Raw genomic sequence first — 23,889 nt, 5'->3', positions numbered from 1 at the left:
TCGTTAAAAATATTTTTTTATTTTGCTGTTTCGGCAAGTTGAATGTGTCTTATTAATAATTCATTTTGGACGGCGAAAGAAAATAACCGGTTTTTAATTAAAGAGATAAGAAGCGTTTCGGGTCTGCGAGGAAAAACAACAGTTGTAGAGTGTGATATACGCAATCTTTTATGTACATAGCGGCCTCAAAGTGCTAAAAAGCAAATTCTCTTTTCTGAGTTCATGGGATTTTTATACATATTTATGTTTAGAAACACAACATAAAACGGTTTTGAACATTTTGAAATTTAATTAGGGAAAGTTGTGAATTGTTTCTTCAAAAGTATGCTCGTTGTAATAAATTAATATAAAAGTTTCGTATATATTGAGACGAGATTGCAAAATCGAATGAATGTAGTCAGCAAATAATCAGCGTTTCCTCCGACATTGCAAATAGAATTTCAATCAAGGCAAGCAAGGGAAATATTTTCAATTTCCGGATGTTTTTAACAAATTAAACCTCTGGTAAACCTACTGAATATATGAAACAAAATGCCAGTGAATAATGAGGGTGAATTTTTTCATTGTGCAAAGGAAATTAACACCTCAGTTCTGAAATTGATGGTCTCCGACAACGAATCTTCACTGCAAAAATTAATTCTGACCCAATTATGTATATGGTTAGGAACAAGTTCGTTATGGTTGGGTTAGGATTAGGGGTAGGGGGTAGAGTGAATGACGGGTAAGATTTTGAATGGTTAGAGTTTTGGTTTGGGTGAGTTTCGGTTGGGGTTAGGTTACGAATGGTTAGGTTTCGGGACAAAGAGTGTAGGTGTCATGTCCATAACTCAACCTTTCTTCCGAGAAGTGAATATTGTATGCTAGAGCGAAGCGCAAGTCTTAAAAAGCTCTTGATTAAAGTTTCTTTTTTATTTTTAAAAAAGATTTTCTATTATTTATTCTTACTTAAAGATTAATAGGGAACAAAAGGTGTTAGTTTTTCGTGCAGATGTGTCATTCCAGTCTGTCGTGTTGAGAGTGCAAGCGACAGAAAATAATGGAACAGAAAAAACACACCTTGAGCCCTGAAGATGATTTCAATAAAGATCGAAACGTTGGCACGATAAAGACAACGTTTTTCTAAAACCTACGTCACACCAGACCGCATCTCACCATCTTCGAATAATCATTAACTAACGGTCACTAAACACCACACAGTCCTTAAAAATTTTCAAGGACTCTCACTTCCATTTTAAACAAAATGACTGCGCCAAAAAAAGGTGATCTTGTATTTGACGTTTTCATTTGTTTAATAATAAATATATACATAAACATTATCACCTTAAACTTGCCTTAAATTTTTTTTTTTGTAAAACAGCAAGACTGAAGGATTTCTCGTTGTTAACGAACTACTCCAATTAATTTTTGCTCTGTACTAGCTTTAGTCATACGGGTTGTACATTTTTGCGTTTATGCGCGCGGAGGTGCACGTTTACCGGTTGTTCTACTAACTTTTTACACGCCAGGGTTCGTACACATCTATTGTATTTTACAGGCAACTCCCCTCTATTTTTCCGATGGGAGTCTGTTAACCAGGGCCAATCAGAATCCCTGCCATGCAGTGCTTAAGGGCACTAAACCACCCTATTCGCAAACATTAATACCAGTGAGGGGAGTCTAAATTCATTTTCCTATATATTTCGTTTGTATTCGTCCTCACTTTGACGTTTATTGCTTGCAGTCGCTAGTCGTCCTTTCAAAGAACTAAATGTTTTCAATTGTTCTCAACCGAGTTGTCCTTTAAGCTAATAATTGCTCTCTAATCGTATTATTTTTGAAATAACTGTTTTTAACGTTAAATCAGTTGGATACTAAATTTAACTAATACCGGATTTTCAAGGAAAAGGATGGAAATTCGTTTTCAATTGTCGACAAAGCGTAACTAAACCATATTTAATTTATTATCCTGTATTTATTTGATGTCCATTCAGCTGAACAAACCAACGATCGGATTATTTTTGTTTGTTTCGAAAATACATTTCAAACCCTTTTAAAAAATGGGAATCACTTTTATCGGACATCAGTAATCCACTCTAATGCTATGTTCCATTGAGTTTGATTGATATCACCAACCGGATTGAGATGGGATTTTTCATTTATTTATTAAGTTTTGATTAACTGAAAATACAATGAAAGGCGTGCAAGGAAATATATTTTTCTGATATTTTTTAAAAACAACAATGCATTAACTTAAGTGCATACTCACTTACTTTCCAATCTTCAAGTTTAGAGTCGTTCTCTGAAACAGAACATTAATGATCTTATGAATTAGTATTTAATAATTTGTGGATTTAAAAAATATTTAATGCCATTACTACGACGTTATTTTCTTTGTATCGGTAACTAAGTCACCTTCACGTTTTGTCGCTTGATCGTTCTAGAATATCTTGTTCTATCCTTCAGCGGTAATTGACAAAGAAGCGAAATGCCGAGACTTGCCTGAAAGTCAATAACAACTAGAAGAGAGTGGGCAAGCGAAGATTACCAGGGACAATCAAGGTCTACAGGTTTATAGCATCATTGACAAATTGAAGCGATACGCATGTAACATTAATTTACGTTTATGTCAAAAAAAGGTTTTCCATGCCGAAAGAAACTGCAATATCGGTACAAACCCTTTTCTGTACTTAGAAACTGCAATAAATTTTTATGAGTTGATTCTACTACTTCATATTCTAGTGCTACTTCGCCTAAATACCTTTCCACTGCTTCTTTCATTTACTCAACCTGCACATCCTTCTCGCTGCTAAAAGAGATTTGACTCACAAGTCATTTTACTGACTATGCAGAATAAAAGCAAAATATGCAGTATTCCTGTCAGCGAATCAAGAACGCTTTTTAAACTGAGTTAAGAGATCGAAATACGACTAATTAATCACAAAGCACGGATTTGCGATGAGATGTTTTTAAAAAAATCGATTATACCCTGATATTTTAACACTGAGGAATGAGAAGTATCAATGAAATATATTAGCCACGGCAAACACATATGACTTTTATATTAAATACATTATGCATGTGCGGTTAGTGAAATAAACTGGCTGTTACCAGGATGTTCCACTTCCATCTCTCTATCTTTATTTTCACCTTCAATAGAATCTTGTTTTATATTACAATATTTCATAAAATCATTCATAAAAGAGAGGACATTCTTGAATTTACTATAAGGACTTTTCTGATTACTTGATTAATACATGTCCATAAATGTATGTAAATAAATCTATTTGACTGGTCTCTTCTGCAGGTCGGCCAGTGAGTACGCAGATGACAGACCAATATAGGCCGGCGTCTCTCAAGGGAGCATTCTTAGTCCCATTTTTATACCATTAATGCTGCTGATTTCCTTAAATATCCCACCTGCATTAACGTTCAGATAATATCGTAATTTCATCAATTAACCCGGATCCTAGCCGAGCCATCTCCACCATCCAATAACACATTGACCTTATAATGTGATGGGTGCAATGTGGCGTCCCGCAAGGGAGCATTCTTGGTCCCATCATTTATAACATTAAATTGTTTTAAGATCTACTGGGTAGCGAATTTGTTGTTTGGTCATTTCCTATCAATTTGTATTGCCTAACCTTACAAAAATCAGTCTTAATTCGTCGAGAACACTGACTCATACTTTCCATCTTTTGCAACCTTATAAAAGTTTTAAACAGTGATCACGCAGATATACCATGAAGACTGGAATCTTTGGCGAAAAGCCGAACTAGTACGAAAAACAAAACAGCGAGAATATGCAGAACAATTTGATCAGAAATGACCACAAAACAATGTAAATGGTTATTATTCCACAGAAATAACACGAAGATTTGGGAATTACTGTTATACAAATCAATAAACAGGAATGGTCGAAAAATACCTATGTATCTAGAGAGCCCGTATCGGTGCATTTCGCGTGACGGGACCTCACAAAGCACATGAAACACCTTTGATAAACACAATTACGGACAGTCAAGTGAACGTGCTCGAACATGCCGAGTCACACAGGGTGTAGAGTACTCGCGTACACTTTGATATACATATGTTCAAAGCGGCCTGACGACGGACAATTTGCAGGGAATACACCGAAATCAGTCATATGAGGATTATATTGTTTATTTATTATAAAATTCATTGGGTTCATCTATTCATCTAGTAGGTTCACGCTGGTTAACCGATCAACCGCTGATCACTGACAACGTGGAATCCCTTTTCTTTTGCTTTTTCTTTTCACATAATTATGTAATATAAGGTGACAGTAAAGACACATACACATGTTTATGTTATGTTATATGAATGTTGCGATCTTTGTGGATACGAAAGTAGAGACCAAGTAAGGAGCTTTGACGATTTATCTGAAGACTTTTGATTGGAAGTGTTGGAGGCGCTGGATATTGGCTGGCTTGGCAGAATCCCAGATTTTCAATCCGTGTGTCCAAAGTGGCTGCAATAATGTCTTGTTTATAGATGGTTTAGTTTTCTCGTTCAAAACAGATTTCGGTCCTAACAATATTTTGTTAAGTTGTCGCTTAAGACTAAACTATGCCTTCCAAAGTCCAGCACATCCAATCCTCCAATCAAAAGCCATTAGTGAAATTGTCATAGCTCTCACGAGGTTTCAATCATCACAATCCATAACATATCTTTTGGCAACAAACTGGTCCGTTCTCGATTCCAAAAGGTTCACAACAACATCTCGATCCATCCTAACTCTTCTGCTGAAGCCCTCTGTATATATCCTCAACTCGAGAACCCGCCACGTAATCATAGTTGTATTATGTACTAATATGAGTAGGTTACAAATGAAGAAAAAAATTCTTGCACAAAAGCTGTTGCGATATTAATAACGCAGTACATACTATTTTATGTTCAAAAGAAGGAATAAAAAGTATTTGTTAAAAAAGACCTCCCTTTCATCTTGTTTCGCGCCATTTTTCACAAAGAAATATAAAACTTGAAATGTAAATCGCGACTCGGTTATTAGAGGAAAAGCTCACAGGACGGATAACCTCTCGGCAAGAGGGCCTCAGGCACAAAGCCGGGAGATTTGGCGCAGTCTAAACGACGAACAAAGGATGGGGTTGATTAGAATCTCGACATCATCCTCTTTCAGAACCATAATCGCCCTCGTATCGCAATAAACACGTCCTTAGTGGAAAATAATTTTTATCTTGACCCACTTATCTCACCGCGTTACCACTTTTTATGTATAGGCCTCTCATGGAAGGAGCATGTAAATAGTGTGAGTGTGTTTATGGGCCTAAAAAGAAAATGTTCTATCGTAGGAGGAAAATTGCTTGGCCTAAAGGATGTACCTATTATAGAAAGTAATCAATGCGAATCAGTTAGAATACCTTAACTACAAATTTGAATCTGTCATACATAAATATTTTAGTGAATTAGGAGCAAATAACACGGTTTGTAACAATTTAATACAGTATTATGAAAATAAAAATACGAATCCCACAATTAATTAATACATTTAAATTTAACGCAATAACCGAAGTACAGATAATCGAAGAAATTATTAGATTAAAATCTTGATCACCTGGTCCTGATGGAATAAAAGCAGCATTTTTAAAAAATATTATAAAGTTTATTTCTAAAGTTCTATGTAATATATATAATGTTGCCGTTAAAACTGCCACATACACTTGGAAAAAGGCATTGGTAATACCTATTGTAAAAAAATTTCCACCTGATAAATGCGAGTGCTATAGGCCAATAAGGTTGATCTCCACATTACCTAAGATTATGGACTAAATCTTTTATAATACCATTAGCAGTTATATTAATAATAATTAGTCCTGAATGAATGAATTCCAGTCAGGTTTTAGAAAAATCCACAATTCACAAACATCTGTAGTTCATCTAACTGATTCTATTAGAAAAAACAATGATAACAGTCCAGTGACTGTGCACACTGCTATAGATTTTAAACGTGCTGTTAATAGTTTAAACAAATTATTATCCAGTTCGAAATTTTTCAATTTCTCTGAGGGGACAATCCAATGGTTCCGATCATACTTAAATAATCGAAAAATGTGTACGAAGATGGGTCAAGATGTAATGTCTAGTTGGATAACTATCAATCATGGAGTTCCACAAGGAACATTATTGTTCTTTATGCTGTTTATTCTACGTGTAAACAATATATGTAGTGCTATTAAGCATTGTCAACATAGCATGTTAATCAATATAAAGGCATGGACTAGTGACCATGGCTTGTTAATAAATCCTAAAAAATCTTCATACATGATTTTAAGTCATCAGGTAATATAATAATAATAATAATATAACACAATCAGTTATATTACCTCCACTTACTTAAAATCTGTTAGTAAACAAGTACTTTTAAATCTGTATTATAAATTAAGACTTTCATGCTCAAAATCAACAAATCAATCTGGTTCAATTCCCTATGTTTGAAATTAAACTTACTGTGAGTAGGAACTATCTTTTTTAAAAAAGGATTGAACACCACGCTCAGTGCATCAGTCATCATTTTTATTAATTTGCTGGTCAAAGCAGTAATGGATGTTTTATATATATATGATTTTTATTTCTACGAGTATAACAATGATTATTAGCATAATACAGGCATGGATCACAATCCGTCTGCCGGGTAATGGATTATAACACAATCAATAATATTAGAGTTGGGACACATGTCTCTTACCAAAAACCCAGTCCTCTATGTAATTCCACATCACGTTGTCACTAAGGAATCGACATCTACCACCGTAGAAAGGGTGGTTCTCAACGCGTCCGTTCCCGTCTGTTTCCTATTAGATCGTTTATTCATTGGCCCAAAATTAAAAAATCGTATCTCCAACATTTTGATGTACTTTCGCTACCACAATACTGCACTTTGCGCCGACGCTCAAAAGATGTACCGGCCAGTTTTAGTTCGTCCTGCAGACCTTTATGCCCAAAACATTTTTTGGCGTCCCTCTCCAGATGAAAATGTTTAAGAAATTGAACTGTCTACTGTCACCTCGGTCTCGCCCCTTCCTGTTATTTGGCTATCCGAGCAATTCATCAGCTTGTTTCTGATGAAGATACACCTAATCCCGCTGGTTCGCACGCAATGTTGAAAAACTTGCCCGTCGACGACGCGATCACCGGAGCCGAGGATGTCCCTTCTGCTATCGTTCTGCGTGAACAATTACGTGCTTTGTTCAGAAAAGGCTGTTTCAGCTCCGTAAATGTACAAGTAGCTCTTAAGGGAGTAGCGGTGAGGGAAGGATCCCGCAGTTCACATCGAATTTTTTCGACGATGGGGGACAAACGGTTAAAATATTAGGCTTCAGCTAGAAGCCGAAAGCACAGACACATTCATGTTTCGAGTGTCCTCGTTCCAGGATGTAGCTACAAAGCGTTCTAACACACTGACCTGACCTTGTTTGGTTTATGCTATGAATGTGATTTTCCGAAAATTATGGCTAACCAAGGTCGAATGGGACTTGATTCCTCCTTATTTGGAAGCTGATTTGGTTCGGCTAACTCAGGAAATCATCATGGTATTCACCCTTCTCATCCCTAGATGTAGTGTTTCTACATTTAATACTAGCATGACATTCGCTGGATTTTGCGGAGATTTTTCTGAGAAGGGAGATGGTGGAGCCGTCTACCTTTGCATCCTCTCAAATTCAGGTCATTATTAGTCAAACTTATTGAAGGCAAAAACTAAAGTTGCCTCTCTCAAGGCCGTGTCAATTCCTCGCCTTGAACTTGGCGCTGCTGTACTGTTAGCGCAACTAGATAAATCAGTACAAGTGGCCAGCTTACCGATATCGGTAACCATTTCGAAGTTAGTCTCCGATTCCCAGATCGTATTGTCTTAGGTGTTGACTCGGCCTCAACAGCCTTCTGAAAACATTCGTTGCCAATAGGGTGGTGTCAATTTCTGAAGATGCTCCACTTGCAACTTGGGCGCAGATTCCTTCAGCTTTAAATCCTGCTGATTAGCTCACGAATTATTCATGGTTCCTGATACTCTTAAGTTCTGTCTTCAGCGTCGCGACTTTTTAACCCAAACTGCTTCCCCCTGGCCGCTTCCGTTTCAGTTAGTAGTAAACTTCATTCTCACTTCCCAAATTAAAACAGAAAAGTTCGTGCTTCCTTGGTGATTCTAAATTGAATAACCCTCTGATTGATGAAATTGAACGGTTCTCTTCCCTCATTCGTTTACGTCGTATCTTCGCATGGATTATACGTTTCCTTAATAATTCGCAAGCTCGATATAACCGACTTGAATCAAAACCTAAGTTATCGGGATTGTATTTAATTTTAGACTATTTAATTATTTTCATTATTGGTTTCGCGAACACACAAGCTCGCGCCTTATTTAACCCGGCTACAACGATCATGATAAAATATATATCAAACAATTCAGAGTTCGGTAGCAACTCACCTTAATTAACTTTGCAATTCCCCCCCTCTTATGCTATTTGAAGACTCTCATCTGTTATATATTGTATAATCTTTGTCACGTCAAAATCTACCATTCCAACTAAAATATCACCTATCAAATCCCAACTGCAAGAGGAACCGATGGGTAAAGTTTTTATGTCTTAAATTAAAAAGCTGTATTCTCTCAACTTTCGATCCTCTTTTTCCAAAACTCTTTTGAGACGAAAAAGGAAGTATCACGAGCGGGTTCGTACCTAAATTGTAAAAAATATTAAACACAATACCTGCATTCAAAATTACTTCAAATCAAATTGATTGGATTTAAATGAACGGGCAAGAGTGTATACACACTCACATAATTAATGAGAAGATAATCAGAAATATTCAAACGAACAGTTTCTTAAAGGTAATTATCCGTACCAAAACGACGAAAAAGAAAATTTCCTTTCAACCCATTAATTTGATCAAAAAACATTCTATTTAATTGTAGTGTTCTTACTTTTTAGTGTCTAGTTTTCAATAACAATAATTATAGTATATATAATTACTATAATATACTACAATTAGCGTTATTTGTTAGGTCAAAGGTAAGGGAAGACGAAGGGAGAGAAATTTGTGAATTAATGAACTTGAAATATATGACCTTGTGTAAGAACATGGCCGCTATTCTAAGACAGTCTTGATAGCGATCGACAATGGCTCTACACGTCTCTACAATTCGTAATGTTCATGAGACATTTGAAATCCTGAAATGGCTGAAAAGGCTTCATCCTTTAAACAGGATTTTAGACATTTAAACTTCAGGGAAGCATGTACATTTTGACCATTATGAACAAGAGTCATAGAGCGCATTGAATTGTGGCCAATTCTTCAATTTGAAAGCGGAAATTGGGAAGGGGGATTTTTCGATCCATGAAGAATGCGTTGGAAAAGTGCGGTGTGGTGATGGCAACAGGTAGTAAATGTTCTTCCTCCTTTTTTATTATAAAGAGAGTTTCAATAACAGAAGTTTCTCTCTGAGAGCTGCTACCTTTAAACTTTAGGTTAAAAGAAATTGTCAAACGATAAGTAAAGAAAACAACTTATTGTGTTATTTTAAACCAAGGTTTCATTAGCTGAAATAATCATTTGTTCTCCCACGTACAAGATACCCCGCCCCATGTAATTACATTGCAATCGCCATGGTGATGAGTTAGGTCTCAGGGTGATGATCCTTCTCGGAGAATTCATCAAGAAGATGCCTTTTTTATCCGTTCAGAAGCGACTAATTTGTGTACCTTGACTTAGGATTTGACGACAGAATAATGAGTAACGGGTTCCACATTAACCTCATCTCATATTCCGAACGTCATCCCACTTAAATGGCAAAACAATGAACACGATAGCTCTTTGCACATATCAATAATGTTTACTAGACTTTTTTCATCGGTTTATGCATTACTAAGGCATCAGTATGAATGATAATAAGGGAATGATTTGCCTAATTTTCTGGTTCCTCTTTTTCTTTAATACAATATTAATAAGGCTACTTTATTTTCACAATATAAGCATGGTATAGCATGGAATGTTCCACCTGCCGAAGGCCAACAAATACACGCACAATTGTAAAGAATTATATTCAAGAACATATAACATATTTTAATATACAGTTCAGCGAGTATGTTTTTTACACCCAGGGAGCAAAAGTCACACGTCCCTTCCATCCAGGTAGAAGGTACTTTAATCATATTATTTCACACCTCATTTTAAACAGTCAACGAAATTCACAAAAATTCCAATCTCAATTAAAATCAGAAATAAAGTGGCAATAAGGAACTGTATAACCAAGATCTTTGTACAACTGAAAGCGAGTTGATGCAAGAGCAAGCTCCACAGACACCTCTTGATGTAGAGCAATGATTTTTACAACAAAAAGGCAAGATTAGTATTCCATCCAGAGGTATTATAGATATTGTTATATATGGGGTGAAACATACGCTTAATAGACGCTATGTCGAGAACCAAAACGTACTGAATTTTATCATTGCAAAGGCGGTAAATATTCAAAGAGGGAAACAGGGACTTTATGGACATGACAAAGTGAATTCTCATTGTATAGGTGTATACATCAATAGGTCCGTATATGTCTTTTGACGCAACATATATGGGTTAAGGAGAGCGGGCAAGACAGCTTCTTGATGAAAAATCTCTCGATTGTTTTTCAGTGGACATTATTATTCGTCATAAAGCCATACCAAATACTATTAAATGTCATCCAAAATGTTGATGATACCTGCTTCAAATGGTGTTAGAAGCGGTCGCTTGTAGGACAAACGATCAGCACGGTCATGCCTGCCACTCGTTCTAAAACAATCACCATTGAATAGGCAAGTTTTACAGTCAAATTCCATTTTTTAATATAATCTTATCTTTTTTATTTATCTGCAACCTTACACGATTGTCGGCAAAAAACGAAATAAAACATTATCACCACAATAATGCTTTACTTCAGTATTTCCATCAAGAAAACCACCTTTTCCGTACATAGCAAAGATCATGACTGAAGAGGGAGAAAAAGATAGGGCTTACGTCAAAAATTCCCACTCTAACCCTACAACTGACACACCTAACAGCTGAAGCTGCATCTCTCAATACAATTTTAAGCATTGTACTTTACTTTAGTTAGTAAATAGTTGCCCTTAGTTTTAACAAAAGTAAAGATATTGTTAAAAATAATTCTTCAAATGTAAATGTTGAATCTTTAAAAGACAAAAGTTCAATGAATCAACATTATATACAATTTTAATTAATTATACTTTTAATCTAAGATTTTGGTTGAGTTGGAAAAGAAAATGTCACGAGCGGGTTCGTACCCACAACCTTCGGCTCAATACGCCGCTGCTCTATACACTTGAGCTATCGTGTCTTCACTTGAACCAAGAGCTTAGATTAAAAGCATAAATAATTAAAATAATTAATTCGGTCAATTATGACTAATAAATACATATAGGGATTATAAACAATTGGCGAAATACTTCAAGCTATTGTTATTATATTACTGACTCACGGGAACAATGACCCAAATCTTAAAAGTTACTAGACGGAAGATCTGAATTCACTGAAATGTAATACCATCATTTTTTCCAATTCATTTAATCGATTAATTTTCATGCAAAATCTACTGCTGTCACGTCATTTTACCGCAAATGTACTACTTTGATAACAAAAGGGCAAATATTGTCTTAATTCTCTAATTCGTACTCGACTTACTTCATTTCGTGCTTCCTGATGCTGTGATGATATACATGCAATATATTTTGTTCATTTCGTTGTGTGTTGATTCTTCTGTTCCATTTTTTCTTTTGTCCAATTGTCAAAACAACAGCACTTCGTATCACATTTAATTTAGACTGACCGAGTTCGGTAAAACAATGTTTAATCATATTTTACATAAAATGTTATTGTTTATGTATACATACCTGTAAAACAATATCGGTTTTTGTCGTCATTCTGTTTGTATACTAAATAAACGTCCACTTGGAGCACTTTTTTCAATTCTGAGGGTTTGGGTGAGTGGAAGGGTCCTGCCTGGGTCAGGCGACATGCTGCTAGTTCATTTTCCTACTTACACCACTGCTTCCTATAGTAAAAATACAACGTTCAAGTTTGATTCTTCCTATCTTTACATCAGGAAACCAATTCTGATGTTTTTGCGATTATAGTGTATCAGTAATTTTGCAACTATAACCGATTGAATAATTTTTGCGTCTATTGACTGTTAGCACCTCCAAGTCGGAATTTGAAAAACGGGGGAAACGTGTATCACACCGGGAGACGAAGGCTTACAAGGATTAATATTTCAACAGTGTCATGTCATCATTTAGAGTTGCCCCAAATTACATTACTTCGCGACCGTACAAAATGAATGATGGAAACACATATTTGCCACGCACACGGATCTGGATTCGATTCCGGCATAGACCATTGGAATTTAATTTGGGAATAATAAGAATAAAGTGTAACATTTCACCATTGTTCTGCGTTGTAGTAGCTACAGCCAGTGGATATTTGGACGTGATGGTTTCTGAATAAATATCTTTATTTTTTGAAAGAATTTAATTTAAGAGAAGTAAATTTTATGGTCTAAACGTTTTCTTATAAGCTACTCTCAGTTTCAATGAAAATTCTAATGACGAGAAGGTAAGAGGCCGTAAAATATTACATTTTACGGAGCTCGTCCTACAGAGTAAAACCAAATAAGATAATTAAATTCATCTTTTTAAAGCGTATAACACAAATTTATAAACGAATTGGTCGATACCGATTCTGATCTGTTTATATAAATAGACATAATATACAATTCTCGCTGTTACGGCCCATCAGACAGTATTTCGCCATCTTCAGTGTTGAGCATGGGTGAGGTAAGTTTCATAAATGAAGTCATCTCTCTTTTTTAAGTTTACTAGCAAGCCATGGAGGAACGAAAGATTACAATTTAGGAGAATATTTGAATATTTCACCTTGTTCACCGCCTGACCACTAACAAAGATTGCAGGTACTTGACAGGTCTATCTCCAAAACTTTAACTACATGTCGAATACACCCGTCATTCCATCAGAATGTTGAAAAATCATTACAATAACAATTTATTTTTTAAAAAAGTGGAGTGTCACCACGAATTTCATCCAGTGCTGAACGTCATTCATCTGTGCTGCACCATATTCTCCTAGTTGCTGCTGGCGTGCTGCTGCTGCAGGTCATCTCCAAGGGCATACGATGTGAGGCCAACTTCCGTCAAACGATTGCGAATCGTTTCCGTTGATAAAGGCCTTGCCAAAACATGAACAACGTGACAATAGTCGATTACGCATGCAAATTAATCGATCAAATCAATTGGAAAACTTGATGGTTTGTCATTCCAGTATAATTCAGATTCTGAATATAATTTGCAACCAGTTGTAGTTGCTGGAGGTATGAATAAAGTTTGCATACGTTTAAACTTTCAATTATGTTCATTTAATTTATATATACCACAACCAAGCAATAGCAATATGTGTACACAAAATAACGTGTTACATAACACTTTTTATAATTCCCCTGGGGAACGCTGGGTTATAAACATAGTAATATAAAACGGTGGGTAATTCTGCGCGCTGCAGGTCCTCTTTCTATGGGGTAGAGTTAAACCTTGAGCAGTCTTCTGCAAGTCTTGGGTGATCGTTCAGGCATAGGGTCAATGGAAAACAAATTTTATTTGTTACGACATGCTTAATTATATGTCCACGTTAAAATAAATTGTCAAAATATTACAATATATTGCGACTGCCAAGTACGACCAATTATTGGTTCAAAAATTAACTTCGGTTGTTGCATTTTAACGTTGAATCTGATAAGTTTAAGCTCGATTCTAGGCTATTTTCATTGTTATAATGGCCAAGAATTAATGTCATTCCGAGGATTCTTTGTCCTTAAGAAAAAATTGTTAACTAAACCGAACACAAAGAGCTGGTTAATTTAATTCGGTCACTGATGTAAATTTAATCGTAATTCCTTTGAAGAAAACCAAGTTTAGTCTTTTAAAGTTTTCAAAACGGTCTCTTTGCCCAAGCGCTTGTGCCATCGTTATAAAATTATTACAATTTTATTTTACTCAAAAATATTATCTACTTAAGGTAATGCGTTCCACACGTGCGTTGCACAATCGTATTGTAAATAAAGTAAAGTGCATTAAATAATTTTATTTAAAAAGCTCTATTTTATCACTAACTCTTGTAAAATTTTAAAAGTATGTTAACATGTTTTTGTTAGATATCGAAAGTGAAAAGTATTGTTCTTTGTTGGTACGGTATTTTACCCTCTTATACCACATTGTATTCTTATATTTTTGTTTATGTGGTTGAATAATTTGAAAATATTTCTTATAAATAATTCTACATCGTCTTGTGTAATTTTAGAATCGATGTTAAGGAAGTTCACGGATCAGTTCAAAAAGACAAAAGAAATGGTGATGTTTTTGGGGATACTAAAACTAGTAAGGTAGTACTTTTGGACAATTTTTCTGAGGATTTTTGATTGGAAAGATTGGATACTCTGAATATTGGATACCTTCGCGGATCCGTCCTACCCTGTATGCCCAAAGAGGTTGCAGTTATGTCTTGTAGAGAGTAAATTGTGTTTTGGCGACCAATACAGATTTCTGACCGAAAAATCTTCGTATTTGACTAAATGTTCTGTTAAGTTGTTATCTCTGAAGTCTTGTATTGTGATTCTACATCTAGATATAGTCCGAAGCCTCTGTTTAATAGGATGTCGGAACCTCCTTTTTGTTGATGTACAATGGAGAGCAAGACATTTTTTTGAATCTATCGATCATTGAAAATTTTCCTTCAGGATTGTATTTGATAAACTCAATATGCTATTTGATTTTGAAGGTTCCTTAAAAAATTATAGTATTAGGTTGTATGAGAAAGTCAGCAGTGTAAATTGTATAGATGATTGTACCAAGAATGGTGCCTTGTGGAACGCTTTCTATTATTATCTGATTGCTCGTTGCCGCAACTCACTCTGAAGCAGCAGTTAGTTAAATAGAATTGCAGGCTAAGGTAATAAGGAAGTGTTTAAGTTTATGAGGGTATCAAAGCTCTGGGCCACATCCAGGAAAGCAAATCAGCAATATTCTTTCTTTTCTAGAGCAGAGGCAATATTGCCAACAACTAAAACCCTGCTGGATCTGGAATCGAAGGTATGTTCAGTTAAAGTTACAAAGTTAAAAAACGCCGTGCAAGCAGAGCAATGGCAACAATTTCATCCTGTAATGTGACGTACAGAAAACAACCTATTCCTTCGAGAAGCCACTGAAAGAAAATAAAATAGCAATGAGGTAAGAGAAAAATTAATGGAGTACTAAAACTAAACTTACAAAAGAGATGTTACAACAGATAACATTGTGGGAAAGAGGACAAATTCTCCGGACAGTAGAGTAGACAACATTATTTCCAGGCATAGAATGGGTTGTTAATTTCTATTGCCCACTCGTTAAAAAGGGACTATAACAAGATTTTCACAAATAAACGATCATTTGTAGGCCACTGATTATAGGGTTCATTTCACAAAATACACTAACAAACAATTATTCAGAAAATTCCATATAAATGACCTTCCAAGTAATCACCGTTCCTATAAATGAAAATGTAGAAAACTGAAATTAAAGTATGTATGTGTATATATATATATATATATATATATATATATATATATAACCTATGTTTGTTTTGTAGTTTTCAGACTTGTTTGTAAGCATGACGAGTTAATTAAAAAATATTTTCTTTCAAAAGCTGAGTCAAATGTTAGATAATGAAAGAGATTTGTTTAATTCAGGCAGAGAATGTCACCGAATACGACCATAAAGAAGGGGTTACAATTAATTAAATACGGCGTTTTAGAATCACAATAAAAAGATTAAACAAAAGGGTTGATCGTAAAAATTCTTGTCTACATTTAAATGTGCGCTATAGAATTTTACTATGAAACATAAACGGACGAAACCTGAAACAAGCATGGTACTGAAGCTAAACTGCACAATAAATATATTTTTAAACACCGTAAGTATTTTTTTGCTGACTTAATAAGTTAAATGATTGAAAAGTATACTTTCTTGTCTAAAAAAATCCTTTTTCCACATTTCTGAATGATATGAAGTAACATAAAATAAAACTTAGTGAAGTAATTTTTGTTATTCACGATGTTTTAACGTCCAACGACCAGTTGGTTGTCGCGGACAAAGGTTGAAAAACAATCTGCAATACTTTTTAAAAATAAATATCCTAAAACATCCCAAGAACTCTGCGGGATTTAAACCTAAAACCGCTATTGTAGCCGAAATGAAATATTTGTGTGAACACGAAAATTAAATTTATTTGCTCCAAAAGCAGTTCAGTTGACAAATTTGTTAATGAAGATTGGAATGAAATACTCGTGGGAGAAAAGCAAACATATTTCTATGGTCACAGTAGCATAAAGCTGGATCGTCCTCAAAAAAGTAATTCATTTGAGGTTTTTGTCGCTAAAATTTTGTAAACATGCTAACAATAATATTTATCTTTAATTTTCCAATGATGTCCGGTGGTCATTGAATTACTTTTCCTTTTTAATAAATTTAAAAAATGCCCTACTTGTAGTGTTAACTTATTATCTGCGGCTGATAAACTATATTTATAACGTAAGTAAATTGGTATAAGCAAAAATCATAAAGCTCAATAAATAAATATTTAACAAGTAAAAAGATTTGGATTTGGATTTGTATAGGCTCAAATCCGCACACGTATAACAAACTCGTGCCGAGTTGAGCGTATTGGCATTTCTGCCCCTTTTCTTTTGGCCCAAATGTAAGTGTCCGTGTGTCAACCGCGCATGGCCTATTCTTAAACTTTGATTTCGACAAAATTCAAAAACTAAAAGCTGATAAAAAATATAAACGCAACTTTCTAGAAATGGTTTACATTAACAGAGATAAATTATGAATTCAGTTAATATTAAACTGGAATTTTAATGTTAAAATTTCTTTATTAGTGAAAAAATTCTCAATCTGTAGGGAAAACGATTCCATAGTCTGTATCAAGTAATAAAAAGTTATTTAATACTCAAATTGTTTTGGCTTTCAAGTTGTTGAAAAATGTCCTATCCTCGACATTTTGGTCTGTCAGACAAGTTTCGGCAGACCACAATGATTAGTAAAAACCAAATTACTGGATCATTAACAATAATTTAACAAATACAAAGATTGCTTGTGTACCCAAATCAACATCTTCGACCGACCAATTAAGAGTTTTATCTGCTAAATGTGCGAAACAGTTAACAAAAATTTATTCAGGTTTTCAAATAAGTATGTCTGTCTTTTTTTAATGATTTAAAAATAATAATCGATTTTTTAAAGCCAGAAATAATTAAGAAGACGGAGTTGCTTTATGAGGTTAAAAGTGGCTTACTGACGATCGAAAGGTAAAATTGAATTTCTACCTGTTTTCATTTTTCTTTTCTCAATCGAATCTGTTTCTTTTTTTCTGATTCTGTTATGAACATTTCCATTAATTGAAAATAATGTGCGGGAAGTAACACAACAACCTTCAAAGTGTTTAGAAAATGGCAGTGACGCACCGGTTACAGTGTAAAGTTTTTTTGTTTTTTTTTAAACAGAACATTTGCATTTCGATATAATAGTACATAAGACTAAATACTAATTCAATAAATAAAGCCTACTGCAGATAACAAAGTTTTTTAATCATAAAACCAGTATTTTCTTTGCTCTTTTAGATCAGATCTCTCATATCTGCCAAAAATATATCAACGCGAAAGAAAGTACGAATTTCGTCAGACGTCGACTAAAGAACAGTCAAACCGGGTGACATGTACATATTGACTTTAGAAGGGAGTGGTTGCATTAAAATTCAATATTAGCAGGGTATGAATAATATACGCGGGAGGTGCTAGGGTATTATTGATATCTCCGCCGCAAACATTTGCGGGCGAGCAGGTGGGGACTATCGCGATTGTTTTGCGTGATTTGTTTGATGAAAATCTAATGTTTTTCTACCCAAGGCGGCAATCTGCTGGCTCCGATCGGAGTTCTAGCCCCAAATAAGGGACGGTTTTATACCTTTTATGCTCATATCCGTTCTCAGCTTTTCTACAAAAAAATTGATTCAATTGAGATTACATCAAAAGTAATATGGTTTCCAATGAAATTTAAGGCATGCAACCCTGCGTTAATTTTATTTAAGCATTACTTTATAACATACAATTACGAATAGTTTTGCACACAAAAAATAAAAAATAAAAAATAACGCGTATTAAGTGACACAAAGCTTAACTCATTAAACGTGCCTGATATTATAAATAGAATTAAACAGGAAATAATAGAAACTTTAAGGACTTTTATTTAAGTATTATTAACTTTCTGATCATTAATTATGCACATCTGAGCATGTTTTATGCAATGCCGACAATATTCGATCTTTCTTGCTCTTAAAAAGATGAATAAATTTATTTCAAGAAGTCATAAAAGGCCGGCGAATATGCTGTTAGCATTAAAGAAGGTTATTACACCAAATGATAAAGGAACAAAACATCAGGCCGTCTACGATTAAAATTAATTTTAGTCTATTTTCAATTGAATTGAAGGAAATAACGTTTTGGAAAAAGAATTAGAAAAACGGCATTAGTAAATAGACTTTTCTTTATGATTAGACGACAGCAGAAAGCACTAAACGATGGTGAACGCGAGGAAAAAGTGACACACTTTCATTTGGACGTGGTCACACACTGGGCCGCTTTGTGACTCTGATCTGGTCATGGTCAATTTAAAAAGTCATAACTGATTTTTACGAATCCGAAAAAACATTTAACAGAAAAATGGCATAATACGGCAATAAATTCGGAAAACATATTGCTGTTTGCAAAATGTCGACTTTTTCTTGCTTGAGTCAACCTTCTACATAAATTCAAATCCTGTTGTATAGCAGTTTCTATAGTTTTAGCAGTGATTAAATTGTGAATAAGTATCTTATTTTACATATTAAACTAACCAAATTAGGGATGTTTGTACGTTTGGTTTTGTGTGATTCACAAACACAAATCCGTAATTTCGGATCGAAGAATATAAACCGTGGAAACGTTATTTTTGTCTCACGACCTCATCGATAATTTAGAGAAATGCTTGAAAAACAAGCGAAATACATTCTTTGGTGAAATACCAAATTGGCACCGTTGGTCGGTGTTCTGCGGAAACTATTTGACATGTTAAAGAAATACAATTGATTTCAGTGCATAAGACTATAATTTCATCGATGCGGGCTGCATATATTAAAACCGGGCTAAAACACATTCACAAAAAATAACGATTTCAAGAGTCCAATAACAGATAGCAAACGGTATGTATTAGTAAGCACATGTAGTGTCTGTATATGTCAGTGTATTCGTCCTATACTAATATAATACGTACGTATTTATACGGTATTCTCAACATATATAAAATCTTTTTACAACCTATTTCAAGTAATCATAGTAGGAAAAAAAGTAATTTTACGTTTCATCCAAATGAAATGAGTACGTATTTAATAATGAAATTATACTGTATTAATTTATATTAAGTTTGCTAAACTTCTAAGGAACAAATAATTAACTAATCCGTTGAACCAGATCCGATGTAAAAAGTACAAAAATTTAAGTGAGAAATTTACTTTTGAATATTTTTGTTGTTGCAGGGAAATCGGCCATGAGCGGACAGACTCGAGGTACTTCCACAAACAGATCGGAGGTTGTAGCTTAGATTTCCAATCTAGCCAAAAGCTGGAGTCGTGTAAACAAACGTGACACTTTTTGCTGACACCAGATTCCGACAGTTGTGCCAACTGCAAAAAAAGTCAAACGCGTACGTGCTGCGGGTCGAAGTTTCAAGTCAAGAATGAAAGCTCCCCTTACACCTAAATCATAAATTTTTACTCAAGTCCCGCCATAATTCTTTCGTCGAAGAAAATTGTATCAACTAAGCGAATGCAAAAAGAAAAAACCTGAAATCCTTGTTTGAGATAATTGCGATCAACTTCACATGCGACTGTTTACCACTCATTGCTAATTGTTTATGAGCCTTAATCGATAGTTTAAAGCTGAGTTTATAAAAGGCCATTTCGTCGGCTTAATGAAAAGTTCAAAATAGTTCAAAATAATATTGCAAATTGAAGCTGTCATCGTGTTGCATGCCATCCTTATTCCAAAGGTCTTGTACAATATAACAAGTTTCACCCGCATTTTGTAATGCCAGACGTACCTTAATATAAAAATGTGTCAGATTCAAAAACAAATGGTTAAGGTTGCTTGGTAGACACGGATAACTAAGCCGTTATTCATTTCCCTCAGCACGTTTATATTAGGCAAGAGTAGATAACCAAATAAATGGATAAAGCTTAGCTTTTTTGTGCAAAGATTTACGTTTTCGGCGAACAACAGTTTTTCCTCGCTGTTTTTTTCACTCTAATTATATCGAATGAATTTAATTTTGATAATCAATCCTTTTTTCAGGAAAAGCTGTATCTTCTGGTTACACATTTTTGTACAAACTTTTCAAAATATATTTGGCAAGGCGAATAATCCACTTCAGTCTTTAACATTTTCTATTTCTTTTGCTCTTGTCTAAGAATAATTACTGAGAATAATTATCAATATAGAACTTCGGACTAAATAAATAACAGGGTGCTTTAAGCACAATAGTCACTCTGCACCTATTCAATAATTATACAGGCGATGAAGTTCAAGAATGAATTCGAGTAAATTACTTTATCGTAAAGATTAAATCTCTTTGTGGAAGGGGGTCAGTCTGCTAAATTTTCACCGCCCAAACCGATTAACTCCCCGGCCCTATTCTAAAATTACGTTCAAAGTTGTTTTCCCCCAGTTAATTTTTGCAGAAGCCTACGCCCGTACATAGCAACAGGCTTTTGTAATGAGAGGGCGATAATAAAGAGTAGTTTTGAAATTAAAGTCGAGGACAATTATATTATATGAATGGAGGGTTAATTGACAATTACATCCGGACAAACACTCCTTCGGTATTTTGTAAACATGTGGAGTTAAAAAAAAAAATTATTTACTCTATCACCTGTGTTTGAAAAACCGGCGTAAAACTGTTGGCTGAATTAATTAAATTACATTTACGTTTTACTTACAGCCTTGTTTTAAATGCCTGGTATGACTTGATTTGCTTAAAATGAACAGCTTTATACAATGTTAATACCTGTTGAAGCTAAATGTCGTTATTTACACATTTGGACTTGCTGGTTTGAAATTATATTCCTTTCCAATACTTTCAGCCATTGTGAAATATAAATCAAGATAGCCTAGTTTGTATTTAATATGAATTGCGTAAAAAATAACAAATACTTCCTTTTTTACTGAAAGCATTATCCAGTAAGTAATTACCCTCTATCTCTATATTTTTCATTATGTCTCATACATGTGGATCTTCCAATCTAAATGCATTAATAAATGAAACTAATCAACGAAAGTTCGTTAATGCAAAAAATCTACTGTAATAAATGTCCTCAATATATATCAAATACTTTCTTCATTCCTTATCCAAACACACTAACATATCCCAAGCTTTCAACACTCCTCGAAACTTTTATCCTTATCCTTCATAATTTCAGGGTGAAGTCTGTGGAATTTGCTTCCCCGGGAAGTACGTTCTGATTCCTCCCTGGCTTGTGTCAGGTCCATGGCATCTAAGTTTTTAAAAACGACAAGAATCATCCCTTTACTCCCTCTCCCCTTTCTTTTCCGCGTTTCCCTTTTTTTCTATTTCTGCTTTTCTTGTGTAATCTGGTTTCATCATCGACTGTAAACAATTAATATTTTTACGGATATATATTGTCATTATTGTTTTGTATATTTTATTTTTATTATTGCTGTTATTATTATTTTATTATGTTTATAAACCTTAATTTATTGCCAATATTTTTCTTTTCTATTTAGTTCTAATATACGTATATGGCTTAAAGCCCTATTTGTAACTTTAAAATTAATAAATAAAACGTGTTTTGTGAAGGTGTACCCCGAGCAATATTAGTGTTTATTTAATTACTTTTTATATATGCGCTTAACCACGAATGGGTAAAATCGTCAAAAAGGTACCTATGAAATTTTCACTCGTTATCTAAACTATCACTTTCTTTGAGCAATCTCATCTTGGATCTTATCTATTCCTAATTCAACATCTACCAAATTTTTTATTTGTCTATTTATTATCTTTCTCAAAATATACTATATATATCCAAATATTTATCACCTCTATCTTTATAGACATCTCTCTCCCTCACTTTCTCCTCTCTCTCACACTCTCTCTCTCTTCCTCTCCATCTGACTGCTCCCACCCCTCCACTCACTGTTTCACACTTTCTCTAACTCCGACGGCACGCCGCTCTCACTCTCATTCTCTCTCACACACTCTCTCTCTCTCATTCTCTCTATTTCTTTTATTGCACTTTTTTCAAAACTTCTCTACGTCGCTACCTCCTTCTTATTACTAATTTTCTGATTTACGCCGACTTCCTTTATATGATTTTTCTTCTTTTCTTCATCTATACATATTTTTCTTTCTCTCCCTCCCCTCCCTCACTCTTTCTTTCTCCCTCTGTCTATCTCTAACTCATTTTCTTTATTTTCCCTCTCCAATCTTTCTCTTTACCTTTATATCTTTCATTTCTCTCTCACTATCTCCTTTACATTAAGTGGTAGAATGATATAACGCAGAAAAAACTTAATATAGTTAAATAAAGTATAACTTGAACCAAGAACTTAGTTATCTATGATTCTGTTTTTCTCGATACCACCTTTTCTTTCTTTTTTCTTCATTACCTTCACTTTTTTTTTGTTATATTTATTTCAATTTCTTTCTTGTTGGTTTCACTTTAAGTGGTAGAAAGATCTATGAGATCTAATATAGCGTTCTTAAATAAAGTGTATTATCATATAACTCAATTTTTATTTTATATCTATCTCTACCTCCGACTCTCCTACCTCACACATCCTCCATTTTATTTCTCTCTGCCTTGTTGCCTTGTACAGTTGTATATTTTAGAACGGCGTGCAATTTAATTATAAACCTCAATCAAGTTACAACGGTAGATTATTGTTTGTGATCACTTATCACATTAACAGTAGAGCATACAAGGAACCAATGCCAACATGGTATTTTACCAAACAACTAGAAATAATGTTTGGGACTGAAATCCACTCGCAAATGCTGCAAGCAAAGGGGAGACTGTATCCGATCAAGGGTCGTGAGCATTCTTATGTTTTCCTAAATGTGCGATTCTCTTACGTTAAACTATCGGATTAAACTTTAATCACTTTAAATTGTTTTGAAAGGGTCTATTTGACCAAAAATAAGGTCTGAAAAACAAATTAATTACCATGTCGCCTGTTAGGTGTGACTATAACCACTCAACACCCGCGGTGGATAAGTATATCCAGCTATCAACCCAGTAGTACGCGATGTGGCGTCGCCGGAACACTAATGCGTTTCTTACAGAAAATGCTGCGGAAATACACACCGTGGCAATTGGAATGAAGTAGCCAGCCCGGAGAGTTCAGAACGGAATTTATGACTCCTTTTAAGTTTAAGTCTAGACTCAGAATCCTTCATTTATTTATAGTTATTTCGCACAAGAATGAAAAAGAGGATGCTTTCAAAAGAAAATTTACTTGTGAAAATATTAAACTGCAACATTTTTTTTACATTTACAAATATACACGTTTGGTTAAATAATCGTTTGTTTTTCCGTACAATTTGTTTAGATTTTAAGCCAGGACACTCATCAGCTCAGCTATCAGCAGGTAGGTTTTTACATTAATTTACTTTATTCTTCTGTACCCTCTAATACAATCTAGAATGAAATGTGTGAAGAAATGCCATTTATC

The 23,889-nt window shown here is 34.4% G+C and overlaps 1 long non-coding RNA gene across 4 annotated transcripts in view; it reads right to left on the bottom strand.

Annotated features, from left to right (window-relative positions):
* The window catches only part of LOC106669208, a 487,453-nt gene that overhangs the window by 254,933 nt on the left and 208,631 nt on the right, over nt 1–23,889 (bottom strand). For 3 of the 4 annotated variants that reach the window (XR_001340901.2, XR_002910357.1, XR_001340902.2), the window contains exon 4: nt 2,250–2,278. This is a non-coding gene — a long non-coding RNA (uncharacterized LOC106669208). Of the gene's footprint in view, nt 1–2,245; nt 2,279–23,889 lie in introns of all 4 variants that reach the window. The other variant, XR_002910358.1, reaches the window with a different exon arrangement.

The sequence above is a fragment of the Cimex lectularius genome, unplaced genomic scaffold (genome assembly GCF_000648675.2).
Source record: "Cimex lectularius strain Harlan isolate CLEC.00 unplaced genomic scaffold, Clec_2.1 scaffold213, whole genome shotgun sequence".
Lineage (NCBI taxonomy): Eukaryota > Metazoa > Arthropoda > Insecta > Hemiptera > Cimicidae > Cimex > Cimex lectularius.
The sequence above is the reverse complement of the archived record's forward strand: the minus strand, read 5'-3'. Positions and strand labels throughout refer to the sequence as shown.